The following is a 17,258-nucleotide window of genomic DNA, read 5'->3' on the forward strand; positions in this document are numbered from 1 at the left end:
ATGTGCATGAAATGTCTTTTAAAGTGTTACAGAAGGAGTAGGACATGCTGGTGGCCTGCAGGAAAGAGAACTTGATGCCTGGGAGACAGAGTGGGAAGCCGGCTTTTCACGATATTCTATTTGCAGATTATTAATTAGCCAAAGACTTTAGAAGTAAAAAGGAAAGCTCTCATGTCATTTCTTTCTTTTTATGGCTCCATAGTAGGCTGCTGTGTGTTTGTAGGATAAGCCATTTCATCAGTCCTCTTTTGATGGACAATTATTTCCAAACTTCTGCTATCAAAAATCAGGGGGTCTAAAAAAAAAAAAAAAATCAGGGGGTCTAGATATTTACTTTTCACATGTCATAACAAAAAGGATGTTGAGGTCTTTTTATGACTCCCTAACTTTGGTTCTAAATCTATGCAGTTGAAAGTATAACCCACACCCCAGACTAAACAAAAGTCTCCTACAGGATTTGATGGCTGGAAGCGGGGCTGCCTCAGCAAGCAGAGGGTCCTAGAAAAGGGAGAATGTCATTATCTTTATTTAAGATTTTTATATTCTCATTCATAAATTCACCCAATCCCTGAGCCTGTGGACATCTACTAATTACCAGGATAGTAGGGCTGTCTTACAAAAGGGGGAAAAACCAAAACAACAAGCTTCTACCAAGATGTGAAGACAGCTCAGTAGTCCTAATTCTCACAACGAAAGAGTCTAAACTGGACATTGAGAGTCTTGGTTCTGCTACTGAGGAGCTGTGTGATCTTGAAGAAATCACTTCCCCTCTCTGGGCCTCCACTGCCTCAATCCAGGGATAAGGAACCTGTTCTATTTCCTCCCATTCTACACTGAGTGACTTGTGGCAGCTACTAGACGTACAGATCTGACGGGGCTGTCACTTTGCAGTGGTTCCTGTAGGTAAATAGGGCTCTGGGCTGTGTTGGGAGGGAAGTGCAAACAGAAAAGCAGCTGCCTTCATTTCCAGAAGTGACACCTGTACCTACTCAGGGGGACGGGCGAGCAAAGGCCCAGGTGACTCCAGGGGTGCAGAGTAAGGGGCAAGAGCATCAGCCACGGGGGCATCAGGGCCCAGGCCCCATGGAGTCGCTCTGGCAGGAGTCTGTGTGGCTCTTTCTCCAGCCCCATCAGGGCCCCAGAGTGTCCCGGGGGTCTCATCCCTCCTGAAGAGTCTGACAAGCACAGACTTCTGGAAATGACTCTGCACTGTTCTGCTGCCTAATCTGAAAACAGACGCTGGAGAGAGGCTGACAGGCACATTTTCACCACCCCTAAGTCTCTCAAGTGCAAATGAAGGCCACGTACATTCTTATTCTTTGGATCTGTAATTAAATCCTCATTTAGTAAAAAAATATAAAGTTGCAGGGATTTCATTTAACCTGTTCAAGTCATGAATTGGATGAGAATACTTTTCTTGCTCATTTTCAGTTTTTAATCAGCAATTAAAAGTTCATTAGATAATTTTTGAAGTTCTCTGCTCACATATTTTATGAGAAACCTACTCAACAGAAGATTGCACTTTCAGTGTTTCTGGTTTTTAAAATTTAAGCAGATCATCTTTTTGAATACCTTTCCTTTTCTGGCTTTTTTCTTTTCTGGGCTACACAGTCATATTTTCTAAACCAATCCCAACTCAGCTTGTACTCATTCCCAATGATCTAAGAGTTTACAAAATAAAGTTCTTCTAAAACATTCAAACTTATTGATATTACAAAGCAAAACAAAAGAACTTTAATTAATAAATATAAAATTTTAAAATCAAAAGTATTTAAATAAAGCTGAATTTTTTATTTATATATTTTACTTTTCAATATTGCTTCTGTTTTATGTTTTGGTTTTTTGACCCAGAGGCATGGGGGATCTTAGCTCCCCGACCAGGGATCAAACCCGCACCCCCTGTATTGGAAGGCGAAGCCTTAACCACTGGACTGCCAGGGAAGTCCCTTACTTTTCAATTAAATCTTATTAAATATTATTATAAAAATAAAACTTCAGAATTCTCCGGCGGCGGCTGATTGAGCAGGACGAGATGGGCCTGATGGGGCTCATCGGGAAACTCGGTCATCAGCTGGCCGAGATCAGGGAGCGCACTCTCAAGAATATTCTCTGCAAGACGGAGCACAGCTTAATCTGCTGTGCTGATCTGTTTCAGGAGAGGCTACTTTTTCTCCATTTGCTGGAATTGTTCAATTTTCTGTCTGTTCCAATGAAAGAAGAGGCTCTGAGTCTGTCGAACAGATTGGTTAAGTATCCCCAGCAGTCCAGCATTTGGTTGATCTTGGTGCAGTCGAATTCTTATCTAAACTTCATTCTAATGTGGAGTCAAATCTACAGGCCAAAACTGATGGCATTTTGGATGGACTTTTTATTCTTCCTTCAGAAGCTCCTGAACTACATTCTGCATCTTACCAAACCAGTCAGACTGGTAACTCTTTGAAATCAATCTGTTGAAATCAATCAATCAATGTGTTAAAATATATGGGTTCTACTGGTTAAGTCTAAGGAAAGGGACCTTAGATTTAAAAAAAAACACAAAAAACAAAAACCTCCCCCTTGTCCCCCCCCCCCCCCGCAACTTGTGTTAATTTACATGAATTTGACCTTAATTCCCCTCCTCTAATGTTATACAGAGGAGGATACTTGTGTATTTTTGCCTTTTTGGTCAAGGAGCATAAAAGATGCAAGTGACTTTCTTTTTGTGAGACTAGTCTGACAGATTTTTTTTTTTTGAAGAATAACAGCAAATGTTTATTGAGCACTCATTACTGTGTGTGGGATGTTGTTTTAAATGTTTTATACTTGCATTTTGGAACTGTGTTCTTCATATAGTGACGATGTTGGCCCTGCTCATGATTTTGTTATGGGGTCCAATCAAAATGCGCTACACAAGGTATACTGGCCAAAATCAGAGTCAAAGAGACATGGATTTAAGTCCCAGTTCCGCCACTAGTTGTGTGACCTTGGCTAAGGTACTTAATCCCTCCAGGCTTTAGTTTTCTCATCCAAAAACTGGAACAATAATCGAGAACATCTTATAGGATTTTTGTGAGGATTAAGTGAGACAGCGTCTGGACGGTGCTCAGCATAGCGCCCAGCGTATATTAAGCACAGAATCCTTGTCTGCTACGGTTACTTGTTGTTATTTGATGTCCAGTATAGTGCCTTGCTCATGGAAAGCATTTAAATTGATTTGAAGAAAAGAAAATGCTCTTGAAATGTATGTGATTCAGTAGTAAAAGTATTTTAAAAAATGTGTTTTTGCTCATTTAATCTGTTAGACCCTGTTTTTTTCCACGCCAGTGCTGTACTGCTACTGCTGTGACCCTCGGTCCTGCTGTTAACAAGAACAACAATAGCAGCTGCCACTTACTGAATTCTGTGATTGTGATTTTTAACAATGTATTTTACAATTTCTGTCTAAGCCATAACAAAGTAGAATCTCAAATCATGGAAAAAAAAAAAAAACAACTTCACAATTCTGGGGGTTTAATGTGCACTTAATAAACAAAGCAAGGAATCTGTATTACACTTCAAATATCTTACAACTACAACTACGTGTATACAAATGTAAGAAAAATAGAATTCTCTAATATGGCAAAATGTTCCTCAGACACCATGGTATATTTTTACATAATGGTACCCAACACATCACACCTCCCTGCGTCCAGCTCCTTTGCAATAAGATCAGGAGATAGAGTCTATTACCGCTGCTACCTCCTACCTTGGATCTGGGTGTTCCTTAAGGCTTCATTTGGTCAACAGAATGAGACAGAAGTAACACTGTACAACTCCCAAGGCCAGGCCTTAAGAAGTTTTTGCTTTTGCTCTCTTGGAACATTTCTACCATTATGTGAAAAAGCCCATTCTAGCCCAGAGGATGAAAGGCCATTTGGAGAACTGAGGTATCCCAGTCAACAGCCAGCATAACTGCCAAACATGTGAACAAAGCCATCCCTGACCGTCCAGTCCCAGTTGAGCTGAGCAGCTGCCTAAGTGACCTCAGTGGAGATCAGAAGAAAAATTGCCCAGCTGCTCCCAGCCCAGAATTGCGAGCAAATAAATTGCTGTTGTTTTAATCCACCAAGTTTCACTGTGGTTTGTTACACAGCAATAGATAACTGACATAGACACCATGTACAACAGTTGTGAATATTCAGCTAACTTGTGACTGCCTCCAGAATCACAACTTAGACCAAAAAAAGAAGAAAATAGACTCTTGGCACTATTGAAAAATAATACTTGGTTATGCCAGGACCTGCTGAACTCATGCTCTCTGAGAGGAGGGATGCAACAAAGGAGTATTTTATCTACAAATATCAGCCCAATAAATTCTTTCTCCCTCCAAAGCTGTGACTGTCTACTAGGTCAGCAGGGGGTCAACCCACAAGCCTTCACAGCATTTGGATTCAGCTGTTTTCTGTTTCGAGAAAATAGGAGGAAAGGTGGAGACGGTGTTAATCACGAGCTTTCACGTTCAGGGTTGCAGGTCACACTGTGCCAGCCCAGTGCTGAATGCAAGATCCCAAGCGAGAAAAAGTCCCGTGTGGCCTTTAATAAATTTAATTTTTTGACACGCAAAGCCCTCTAAAGTGTAAGGGCCCAGGACAGAGGCCCCCTTGCCTGACCTAAGGGTAATCTTACCCTGGCCTCAGTTTGGGGAAATGGTTGAGACCTTGTTTCAGGATTTGCCTGTGAACTGTGATAGGAAAATTTGGGAATGGCCATTAAATGTAAAATATGCCTAGCTCTTGATACGTCAACCCAGCTTTAGGGAAAACATCCTACAGAAATAAAAGAACCAGCATATTAAAGTAGCTATGCAAAAATGCTTATCACAAACATTGTTTAAAGTAAGAAAAAGTAGAAACAACATCATTAATAGGGGCTGGTTAAGTCAATCATGGTCCATCCATATTAGCAAATGTTATGCAACCTGTTAAAAGGTTGTTACATCTATTGACTTGGAGAGATTTATTCATGTTTTCATTCACTAAACATTTACCAAGCATCAGTTATGAACCTGGCAGTCTTCTAAGTACTAGGGATACAGCAGGGAAGAGGACAAGGTTTGTTGCTTATGAAATTCACACCTTAATGGGGAAAGACAGACCATAAATAAACAAATAAATAGGTAGTATGTCAGATGGCGTTAAGTGCTATGAAGAAGAATGAAGGTGGGTGGGGAGATAGAGTCTGGAAGGAAGTGAGGGAAGGAGCTCTGTGGCTACCAGGAGGAAGGGCAGTTAAGGCTGAGGAGACAGCAAGCGCAAAGGCCCTGATTTGGAAGTGTGCTTGGTAGGATTAGAAACCTCAAGGAGGCCAGGGTGGTGGAGGGCAGGGCTCAGAGGTGAGATGAGAGAGGAGAGCATTAGACTGGTGGTGGTGGGGGGGGGGGGGGCGGTGCGCACGCGCACGTCCACACGCAGATCATGTAGGGTCTTGTAGCCCCTGGTGAGGACTTTGGTTTTACTCTGCACTGGGGGGAGAAGCCACTGGGGGGGTTTTGAGCTGAGGAACAACACGACCTGACTTAGGTTTTTAAAGGATCCCAGCAGCTGCTGTGAGGAGAGTAGACCGAAGGGGGCAAGAGTGAGAGCAGAGGGCTTCCTTGGTGGCACAGTGGTTAAGAATCCACCTGCCAATGCAGGGGACACGGGTTCGAGCTCTGGTCCGGGAAGATCCCACATGCCGCGGAGCAACTAGGCCCGTGCACCACAACTACTGAGTCTGTGCTCTAGAGCCCGGGAGCCACAGCTACTGAAGCCCACGAGCCACAACTACTGAAGCCCGCACGCCTAGAGCCTGTGCTCCGCAACGAGAAGCCACCGCAATGAGAAGCCCGCACACTGCAACGAAGACCCAACGCAGCCAAAAATAAAAATAAAAAATAAATAAATTTATTTTAAAAAAAAGAGTGGAAGCAGAGAAGAATGAAGAGGTTGCTGCCATGAGAGAGACAGAGGATGGCGCTTACACAAAGGTGGAAGCAGCAAGGTGGGGAGAAGCGATGGGATTCTGGATAGGTTTTGAAGGGTTCGGGGGCTGTGGGATGCCCTAATGGAATTGGAGGTGGGTGTGAGCAAGGAGCCAGATGGCCTTTATTTATTTATTTTTGGCCATGCCGCGTGACATGAGGGATCGTAGTACCCCGACCAGGGATCGAACCCATGCCCCCTGCAGTGGAAGCATGGAGTCTTCACCACTAGACTGCCAGGGAAACCCCTAGATGGCCTTTAAATCGTATTAATGAGAAAAGCTAGTTCCACAGTAATGTGAGTATAACATGATCCCATTTTTGTTCAAATAAACAACAAATAAAACACCCTCTCCTCTTTGTGCCTGCATCTTTGCATAGGGGTTATATGAATGTATTCAATATTAGTCTTCTAAGGCTGCCGTAACAAATTGCTACAGCCTGGATGGCTTAAACAACAGAAATGCATTTTCTCACAGTTCTGGAGGCCAGAAGTCCAAGACAAAGATGCCATCAGCGTTATTTGTAGTGAGGCCTCTCTTCCTGGCTTGTAGACAGCTGTCTTCTCACTGTGTCTTCACATGGCCTCTGCTTTGGAAGGCTCTATTCTCACAACCTCACTTAACCTTTATTACCTCCTTATAGGCCCCATCTCCAAATAGTCACACTGGGGGTTAGGGCTTCAACATTTGAATTGGGGGGCACAATTCAGTCCATAACAATGAGTATAGGGTAAGTTGTGAAAGGTGACCCACAAGCAGGTAACATTGATCACCTGAGGGACTGTGGACCAGCTGAGGGTGGTTTGTTTTGTTTTTTCCCTTTGAATAGTTTCATTGGTTGCAGTGGGTACATGTCAATTTTTAAAATTTTTGAGAAGCCACCTTGGCTCAGAATTCATTCCCACACACATTTTTAAAGCCACCACTAGCCTCTGGCTCTGAGCTCCTGTTCTTGGTCCCTGGTTAGCTCCTGGCCTTGGCAGGGAAGCAGGGGTGTTCAGGCAAGCTCGGCACTTGGTAAGAAGGTCAAGAGGCCCAGAAGAAAGGAAGAGGGCATGACTGCCCTACCTGAGCCAGGTGTGGGGTGTCCATGACAGGACCCCTTCCCAGCCCTGCAGGTACCTTAGGGGAGAGGGTCTGAGATGGAAGTGACTGGAAGGCAGTCTTAGTGAGGTCAGTGTAACATTCCCTCCCCTGAAGCCTTAGGTGGTCCTGCCGCCCCTCCCCAAAGGTGATTCAGAGCTGGCTCCAGCTGACACCTTCTGTGCTCAGTGACCTAAGCCAAGCGGCTTGCCTTCGCTCATCCTCAGCTGACTGTTGGTGGTGAACATTCAGTGAGAGAACGTGGACCATTTGCCTGTTTCTTCCTCTATCGAATGGGACCTGTCCCCCAGCACATTCCAGCAGCCGCAACACCGCAGCTCATAGCAGAACCTACTGTGTGCTGGCGCCCCATACGGTACTCCACACACAGGCTCTCTGGAGCCTCACGGAGACCAGATCCCATTTTACAGCTGAAGAAAACTAAGGCTCAGAGAAGGGAGGTAACGTGTACAAGATCACACAGCTCAGGGGGAGTTCAGGCCCAGCTCTCCCCACCCCAAGGCCCGAGCTCTTTCACCCCACCGTGCAGCCCTCGCGGGGCTGCTGAGAAGCCCACATGATTTAATCTGTATGAAATCACCTTGAGAAGCACAGAGCCCTGGGTAAACATGAGGTATTGGTGTCTCTAACAGCTCAGAGCCAGGCCCAGGGCGCCCTGTGACTGCTCATGAATTCACCAGATACCTGCTTTTATGCCCGTCACTGAGCTGAGAGTCTAGCCGCCCGGCTTGGTCGGTGAAGGCATATGCGGGCCTTTGCTTCTGTGTCCCGGGTGTGCTTTGAGGATGCTCCACGGTGAGGAGGGCTGCAGGGCCCCTCAGGGGAGGCTGAGCCCCATCCACACGCTGGGAGTCACCTTGGGCCTTGGCGGCACAGCTGTAAAATAAAGATGGGAACCTGTCATGGCTCAGGGTCCTTCCAGCTGTAAAGCTTTGTGATCCCACAGAGAGGCTGCCTCGGGCTTCCTCATCTGAGAGTGGAGACCTCATGGAAAATCATGAGCCTCGTGGCTTCTAGAAAGCTCACTCCAAAATCCCAGAGATCACAAATCCGTGCCAGGAACCCCCAGACCCAGCTCATGGTCTGGCCCTGCCTTCCTGTTCCAGCTCTTCTCTTACTTCTCTTCCTGTGGCTTACATTCTAGGAAGAAAGCCCTTTCTGCTCCAGGGACTCTACGCACACAGTCCCTCTGACTAGAAAACCCTCTTCTGACTCTTGGGGTGTGTAGCTAGCTCCTCCTCATCCTTTAAGAGTCCACCTTCATAGTGAAGGGGTCCGGAATATACCACAGTGAAAAGGTTTTTTTCCTGAACTCCCTTTTTCTGCCTAAAAGCAGAGTCTCCCCAAAGAATTCAACTGTCATAAATCCCCTCCCTAAGACTTTTGCACCAGGAAACATTGACTCCTATCACCGAGGGAGAAGTTGCAAGGGGATGAGAAATCACCCAGACATTGTCACAAAACTATCACATCTCCCATCTATTCTCCTAAGGGCCATCTTAGGAGAATCATTTCTACAAGTCATTTATTTTCCCATAAGTGCCTTTCTCCCCCTTTCCTTCCCCTATTAAGATGGCATATAAGCCCCAAATTGTACTAGCCTCTTTCAGTCACATTTTTCTGTGAACTCCTGCATACGTACATGAATAAAATTCTGTCTCTTCTCTTGCTAACTTCTTTTGTCACTTTAATTCACAGGCCCCTATCACTAAACCCAAGAGGGTAGAGGAAAAGTTTTTCCTCCCTCACAGTTGTCACCACCTAAGAGGGATCTTCCCTAATCATTTTATCTCAGTTAGGTCTCTGCCCCCTTTCATAGCATTTATCATAACTTATTATGACTTTATTTATTTGTCTGCTTATTAGGTTTGTGTCTGAACTTCCATTACAGCATAAGCTGTGTGGAGGCAGGGACAGTACCTACCTCATTCATCACTGAATACTCACGGCCTAGCATAGTACTTGGCATATAATAGTTCATTAAATACTCGGTGAATGAATGGATGAAGAACTCCATCCATAGCTCAGATATTTACTGTTGAGTCTAAAGCTCATCTCCATTCAACACTCACTCATTGAGAACTTATTAGGTGTCATGATAGTGCTCAGTGTTAGCAAGCCACAAAGACCTGCTCCCTGTTGTTGAGGAGCTTACAGGAGAATAAGCACGCTGCTGGGCCCTGTGAGGGGCAAATATGAGAAAGGAGACATAATTCCTCCCTGGAGAAGTCTACTGATGCAGTAGGGAGAGGAGAAAATGGAAAACATGTGAAAAGGAGCTTGGAAACAAAAACACCTCCAAGTACAGTTAATTAGCACACAGATAAAACAGATCGTTAAACTATTCTCTTGGCCTTTGTTTAGGAAATAATTCATGTCATTCTGCTGATTACGTTGGATGGAGTTCGTGTTACTTCTGCTTCATTTATACACCTGAGCCTGAGGAGCACCTGTTCCCTGGGCACTCGGACCGGCTGACTGGCACGGCTGGTCCCCTCTTGGCAGCACCTAGGACAGACATATAGACTCTAAAAAGCCTTGCGCACAGCCTCCCTGACTCAGTCAGGGCCCCTTAAGCCAGAAGGGCCAAAGATGTACTGAAGTTAACTCCTTCACCCCCCAAAAAGTAAATAAATAAGAGGGAGAGTTTACTGTAATTTTTCAATGCACAGGAACCCAAGAGAACCTGACAGCCAGGCCAGATCTAGTGTTCTCAGAGCATGGCCTCGGTTCTTTAGATTCCCGAGTCCAGATTTCCATATTCTCCCATCCTTCCGCATTAGACCTCAAGTCCTAGGTGCTGGCTGACCTGTGGGCAGAAAGCCCCGGGTCAGGTGTCCACAGAGTGGTGCAATTAGCCTCCCCCTGGGTAGGGATGCATGGTAGCAGACAAGGCCCCTAGGCCAGAGAAGATGACCCCAGAAGAGGACTGAGTTAGGTAGAGTGGTCAAACTTTGTCCAGGACTGACAGATTTCACTGGAAGTGTGACTTTTACGGCTAAAACTAGGAAAAGTTCCTGGCAAATCCGGGTGAGTTGATCACCAGTGCAGCCAATAGCACATCTGTTTCATGCCCATATATATTATTAATTCTGAGGAACACATTTCTTCACATTTAACATCACTGAAATCAGGATGTGTCTAAAAATTGGTGGTATCCTATGATGGCTGTCAGCGGGGAATGAAGCCCAGGTCTCTGGAAGAGGATGTGTGTTTGGCAGTCACTTCTGGGGCACTACCAACCTGAGACCACCTTAATTTTCTGCTTGACTTTTCTAGAACATACTGACAGTGCAAATTCAATTAACTTGGGCCTGGCATACCTTTATCAACTGCTAGATGGCAAGCTGAGGCAACTGAGAGATAGGAGCAGACCAATAGTTCAAGTAAACTTTGTTCTTCTAGCAGATGAAAGAAAATTAAGTTCAGATTTTACATAAGTAAACTTGATATTAAAGCTTACTTTTAAAACCCTTATAATAAATTATTTAATCTTAGTCCGCTTGATCACACATAAAATTCCTTTTCCAACATTCCTTTTTTTTTTAATTTTATTTATTTATTTTTGGCTGCATTGGGTCTTCATTGCTGCACATGGGCTTTCTCTAGTTGTGGCGAGCGGAGGCTACTCTTCACTGCGGTGTGTGGGCTTCTTATTGCAGTGGCTTCTCTTGTTGCGGAGCACGGGCTCTAGGCGCAAGGACTTCAGTAGTTGTGGCATGCGGGTTCAGTAGTTGTGGCTCATAGACTTAGTTGCTCCGTGGCATGTGGGATCTTCCCGGACGAGGGCTTGAACCCGTGTCCCCTGCATTGGCAGGTGGATTCTTAACCACTGCACCACCAGGGAAGTCCCCAAGACTCCTTTTTTACAAAACTTCTATACCTTTTTAAAATTTTTTAATTTTATATTGGACTATAGTTGATTTACAATGCTGTGTTAGTTTCAGGTGTACAGCAAAGTGATTCAGTTTTACATATATATATTTTACATACATATATATATATATTCTTTTTCAGATTCTTTTCCCATATAGGTTATCACAGAATACTGAGTAGAGTTCCCTGTGCTATACAGTAGGTCCTTGTTGATTACCTATTTTATATATAGTAGTGTGTATATGTTATTCCCAACCTCCTAATTTATCCCTCCCCCCTGCCACCTTTCTCCTTTTGTAACCATAAGTTTGCTTTCTAAGTCTGTGAGTCTGTTTCTGTTTTGTAAATAAGTTCATTTGTATCATTTTTTTAGATTCCTCGTATAAGTGATATCATATGGTATTTGTGTTTCTCTATCTGACTTACTTCACTTAGTATGATAATCTCTAGGTCCATCCATGTTGCTGCAAATGGCATTATTTAATTCTTTTTTATGGCTGAGTAATATTCCATTGTATATATGTACCACATCTTCTTTATCCATTCCTCTGTCAATGGACATTTAGGTGGCTTCCCTGTCGTGGCTATTACATAGTACTGCAATGAACATTGGGGTGCATGTTTCTTTTTGAAGTATGGTTTTCTCTGGATATTTGCCCAGGAGTGGAATTGCTGGATCATATGGTAGCTCTATTTTTAGCTTTTTAAGGTGCCTCCATACTGTTCTCCATAGTGGCTGTACCAATTTATATTCCCACCAACAGTGTAGGAGGGTTCCCTTTTCTCCACACTCTCTGGCCATTCTAACGGTGTGAGGTAATACCTCCTTGTAGTTTTGATTTGCATTTCTCTAATAATTAGCGATGTTGAGCATCTTTTCATGTGCTTTTTAGCCATCTGTATGTCTTCTTTGGAGAAATGTCTATTTAGATCTTCTGCCCATTTTTTTGATTGGGTTGTTTTTGCTTTGTTTGTTTCTTTTGATATTGGCTGCATAAGCTGTTTGTATATTTTGGAGATTAGTCCTTTGTTGGTCTCATCATTTGCAAATATTTTCTCCCATTCTGTGAGTTGTCTTTTCATTTTGTTTATGGTTTCCTTTGCTGTGCAAAAGCTTTTAAGTTTAATTAGGTCCCATTTGTTTATTTTTGTTTTTATTTTCATTACTCTAGGAGGTGGATTCAAAAAGATATTGTTGCAATTTATGTCAAAGAGTGTTCTGCCTATGTTTTCCTCTAAGAATTTCATAGTATCCGGTCTTACATTTAGGTCTTTAATAACCCATTTTCAGTTTATTTTTTGTGTATCATGTTAGAGAATGTTCTAATTTCATTCTTTTACATGTGACTGGCCAGTTTCCCCAGAACCACTTACTGAAGAGACTGTCTTTTCTCCATTGTATATTCTTGCCTCCTTTGTCATAGATGTGTGGCTTTATTTCTGGGCTTTCTATCCTGTTCCACTGATCTATAAGTCTGTCTTTGTGCCAGTACCATACTGTTTTGATTACTGTTGTAGCTTTATAGTATAATCTGAAGTCAAGGAGCCTGATTCCTCTAGCTCTGTTTTTCTTTCTGAAGATTGCTTTGGCTATTCAGGGTCTTTTGTGTTTCCATACAAATTTTAAGATTTTTTTTGTTCTAGATCTGCAAAAAATGCCATTGGTGATTTGATAGGGATTGCACTGAATCTATAGATTGCCTTGGGTAATATAGTCATTTTGACAATATTGATTCTTCCTAAAACTTCTATAACTTTTAATGTCTATTTTAGTTTGTCAGTTGCTCTCTTTCCCATTCAGAAATAATCAGCTTTACTTTAGGACAAAATTACTTCCTTTTCCTTCAACAAAAATGTATCTCCATCCCTCATACCTTTTTTTTTTAACCAAAAACACATATCCTAATTTCCTTCCATACAGAGTTGTTTCCCTTATTATTTTTAGAAGCTTTAATTACATATACAGGCCTACCTCATTTTATTGCACTTCACAGATATTGCATTTTTTATAAATTGAAGGTTTGTGGCAACTCCACATCAAGCCAATCTATCAGTGCCATTTTTCCAACATAAATTGCTCAGTTCATGACTTCATGTCTCTGTGTCACATTTTGGTGATTCTCACATTTCAAACTTTTTTATTTAATAAATATTTCTTATGATGATCTGTGATCAGCAATCTTTGACGTTACTATTGTAATTGTTTTGGGGCACCACAAACCAAGCCCATATAAGACATGAACTTAATTGATAAATACTGCGTGTGTTCTGACTGCTCCACTAACCAGCTGTTCCCCTATCTCTCTCCCTCTCCTCAGGCCTCCCTACTCTCCAAGACACAACAATATTGAAATTAGGCCAATTAATAACCCTACAATGGCCTCTAAGTGTTCAAGTGAAAAGAAGAATCACGTCTCTCACTTTAAATCAAAAGCTAGAAATGATTATACTTAGTGAGGAAGGCATATTGAAAGCCAAGATAAGCTAAAAGCGAGACCTCTTGTGCCAGTTAGCCAAGTTGTGAATGCAAAAGAAAGGTTTTTGAAGGAAATTAACAGTGCTACTCCAGTGAACACATGAATGATAAGAAAGATAATCAGCCTCATTGCTGCTATGGAGAAAGTTTTAGTGGTCTGGATAAAAGATCATGCCAGCCACAATGTTCCCTTAAGCCAGAGCCTAATACAGAGCAAACCCCCAATTCTCTTCAATTCTGTGAAGGCTGAAAGTAGTGAGAAAGATGCAGAAGAAAAGTTTGAAGTTAGCAGAGGTTGTTCATGAGGTTTAATGAAAGAAGCCATCTCCATAACATAAAAGTGCAGGGTGAAAGAGCAAGTGATGATGTGGAAGCTGCAGAAAGTTATCCAGAAGATCTAGCTAAGATAATTAATGAAGGTGGCTATGCTAAACCACAGATTTTCAATGTAGATGAAACAGCTCTCTATTGGAAGAAGATGCCATCTAGGACTTTCACAGCTAGAGAGGAGAAGCCAGCGCCTGCTTCAAAGCTTCAAAGGATAGGCTGACCCTCTTGTTAGGAGCTAATGCAGCTAGTGACTTTAAATTTGAAGTCAGTGCTCATTTACCATTCAAAAACTCCTAGGGCCCTTAAGGATTCTGCTAAATCTACTTTGCCTATGGTCTATAAATGGAACAACAAAGCCTGGATAACAGCACATCTGTTTACCGCACAGTTCACTGAATATTTTAAGACTACTGTTGAGACCTACTGCTCAGAAAAAGAAATTCCTTTTTAAATGCTACCCTGGCAATGTACCTGGTCACCCAAGAGCTCTGAAGGAGATGTACAATGAGGTTAATGTTGTTTTCATGCCTGCTAACACAACATCCATTCTGCAGCCCATGGATCAAGGAGTCATTTCAACTTTCATGTCTTATTACTTAAGGAATACACTTCATAACACGATAGCTGCCATAGATAGTAATTCCTCTGATGGATCTGGGCAAAGTAAACAGAAAAACTTCTGAAAAGGATTCACCACTCTTGATGTCATTAAAAACACTCATGATTCATGGGAAGAGTCAAAATATCAACATTAACAGGAGTTTGCAAGAAGTTTGTTCCAACTCTTGAGGGGATTCAAGACTTCAGTGGAGGAAGGAAGGACAGACGTGGTAGAAACAGCAAGAGAACTAGAATTAGAAGTGGAATCTAAAGATGTGACTGAATTGCTGTAATCTCATGATAAAACATTAAAAGTTGAAGGGTTGCTTCTTATGGATAGCAAAGAAAGTGGTTTCTTGAGATGGACTCTACTCCTGGCGAAGATGCTGTGAAGATTGTTGAAATCATTTGAAGGCAAATGTTGCAGACATTTGAAGGCAACAAAGGATTGAGAAAATTACATACACAGCGGCAGGGTTTGAGATTCGACTCCAATTTTGAAAAAAGTTCTACTCTGGGTAAAATGCTATCAAACAGCATTGCATGCTACAGAGAAATGGTTTGTGAAAAGAAGAGTCCATCAATGTGGCAAGCTTTATTGCTGTCTTATTTTAAGAAACTGCCACAGGCACCCCAGCCTTCAGCAACCACCTCCCTGATCAGTCAGCAGCATCAACACTGAGGCAAGACCCTCCACCAGTAAAAAGATTATGATTTGCTAAAGGCTCAGATGATAGGTAGCATTTTTTAGCAATAAAGTATTTTTAATTAAGGTATATACATTTTTTCTTTAGACATAATGCTATTGCATACTTAATAGACTACAGTATAGTGTAATTATAACTTTTATATGCCCTGAGAAACCAAAAAATTCTTGTGACTCACTTTATTGCAATATTTGCTCTATTGCAGTGGTCTGGAACCAAACTCCGAGGTATGCCTGTACTAATTAGAATTCTCAATCCTTAAAAACCTTAATTTCTAGTGAAAAATAAGAAGTAAGCAATTGTGAATTGTCTGTTATACCAACATACTTTAGTTAGGCAAATTTATGAATACATTTCATAATTTCTTAAAACACATTTCCTCATAGCTCAGTTTTTCAATGTGGTACAAAACATGTTTTCTAAGAGACTCAAGTATCTTTAGCCTCCAAAATAAAAGGTCAAAAGTAGGTAAACTTTGGGCTTTCCTGGTGGCACAGAGGTTAAGAATCCACCTGTCAATGCAGGGGACACGGGTTCGAGCCCTGCTCTGGGAAGATCCCACATGCTGCAGAGTAACTAAGCCCGTGTGCCACAACTACTGAGCCTGTGCTCTAGAGCCTGCGAGCCACAAATACTGAGCCCATGTGCCACAACTACTGAAGCCCACGCGCCTAGAGCCCGTGCTTCACAACAAGAGAAGCCACAGCAATGAGAAGCCTGCGCACCGCAACGAAGAGTAGCCCCCGCTCACCGCAACTAGAGAAAAGCCCGCACACAGCAATGAAGACCCAATGCAGCCAAAAGTAAAAAAAAAATAAAAAATAAAAAATAAAGTAGGTGAACTTAGATTGGTTTTGCAATTAATGTTTCAGTATTTTATCTTATTTGGAAATGATATAGACATTCAATGAATTCCCATTATTTAATTTAACTTAGCAAAATTTTAAGGGTAGAAGTTACCAAAGAGACTTGGGAAACTAAGTAGACATCATAAAACAGCCATGGCTAAAACGTTTACCTGAAACATCTCATTTACATCTATTTAATTCATTTGTTCTTAACAACCATACTCATGAAAATCTCATGATACATTAAAACAGGTAACAATACATTGCTATTTTTCTTGCTGAAAAATTTTGTAACAGAGATAACATGGTCTTATTTGACCTAGGTAAGTTAAAAGTATTATACTTAATGCTGATTACTCTAAAAACATGCCTGTATTAATTAAACCAACAAACTTAAACTACCTTTTATTTACTGAAAATTATCCTAGATCATGTAGATTTGAAAAATATTTGGGTTAGTTTCTATTATATTTCTGAGACTTAGAAATAATTACTAAGCACATATTTTAAGCCAATTAAATAGAGCTCTTTTACAAATTAAGTTTGGCAATGCCATCCAAAAGTAGAAAAATACTATACCTATAACGCACATACATAGACATACATAAAAACAAACACAGAGATCTTCATCTTAAAATTTTAGTCATGAATCAAGTATATTGATTCAGATAACAACAGTATATTCTAGTGAGTTTATAAATAACAGTTGGAAAAAGTTGAGTTTATCCGTCAGATGGCTAAAGCTTTTTACTATTTGTGGACATAACTTTTAATATTTGTATTTGTCTTTGACAAGTAATCTTAAAGAGGCTGTGGTCTAGAGTTTGGGCAAGAGAGCTCTTTTATCAGTTTTTATTTTTAAAAGACCTCTTTCCTCCTTTTATTTTTTCCTTCAGTCTCAGGCAATTGAGGGCTGTATTTACTTTTCAAAGACATGATAAGATTTACAACTTTAAGAGCCAGAGAAAGAATGTAAATTGTCTCCTAGGAATTTTGGGTTTATTTTTCTATTACCAGAAGTTTAGAGTATTTACTATTTAAAAATTTCCTTCCTTTCCTTAAGTGCAAAACAATTGTACTTCCAATGTCCTGGAATATCTGCTATATATATATATAGCAGATATATATATATATATATCTGCTATATATATAGTAGATATATATGTATATTTTTTAATATATATAAAATAAAAATAAATATATATATTATTTTACAATATCTGCAAACATTTGAAGGCAATTAGGACGAGGTATGAATGGATTTTGAGTTGCTTTTTGAGTTTTGCTTTTGTTTTTGTAAAGAGTCAAGTTGTAAATTAAGAATTGTTGATTTTAACT

At 41.3% G+C, this 17,258-nt stretch overlaps 1 protein-coding gene across 1 annotated transcript in view; it reads right to left on the minus strand.

The window, feature by feature from the left end:
- The window catches only part of LOC309643692 (uncharacterized protein), a 104,534-nt gene that overhangs the window by 55,266 nt on the left and 32,010 nt on the right, over positions 1–17,258 (minus strand). The window contains exon 3 of the transcript XR_014253969.1: positions 7,768–7,959. The gene's annotated coding sequence lies outside the window, so the exon portion shown is untranslated. The remainder of the gene's footprint in view (positions 1–7,767; positions 7,960–17,258) is intronic.

This window comes from Balaenoptera physalus, assembly GCF_965194825.1.
Source record: "Balaenoptera physalus genome assembly, chromosome: 15".
Lineage (NCBI taxonomy): Eukaryota > Metazoa > Chordata > Mammalia > Artiodactyla > Balaenopteridae > Balaenoptera > Balaenoptera physalus.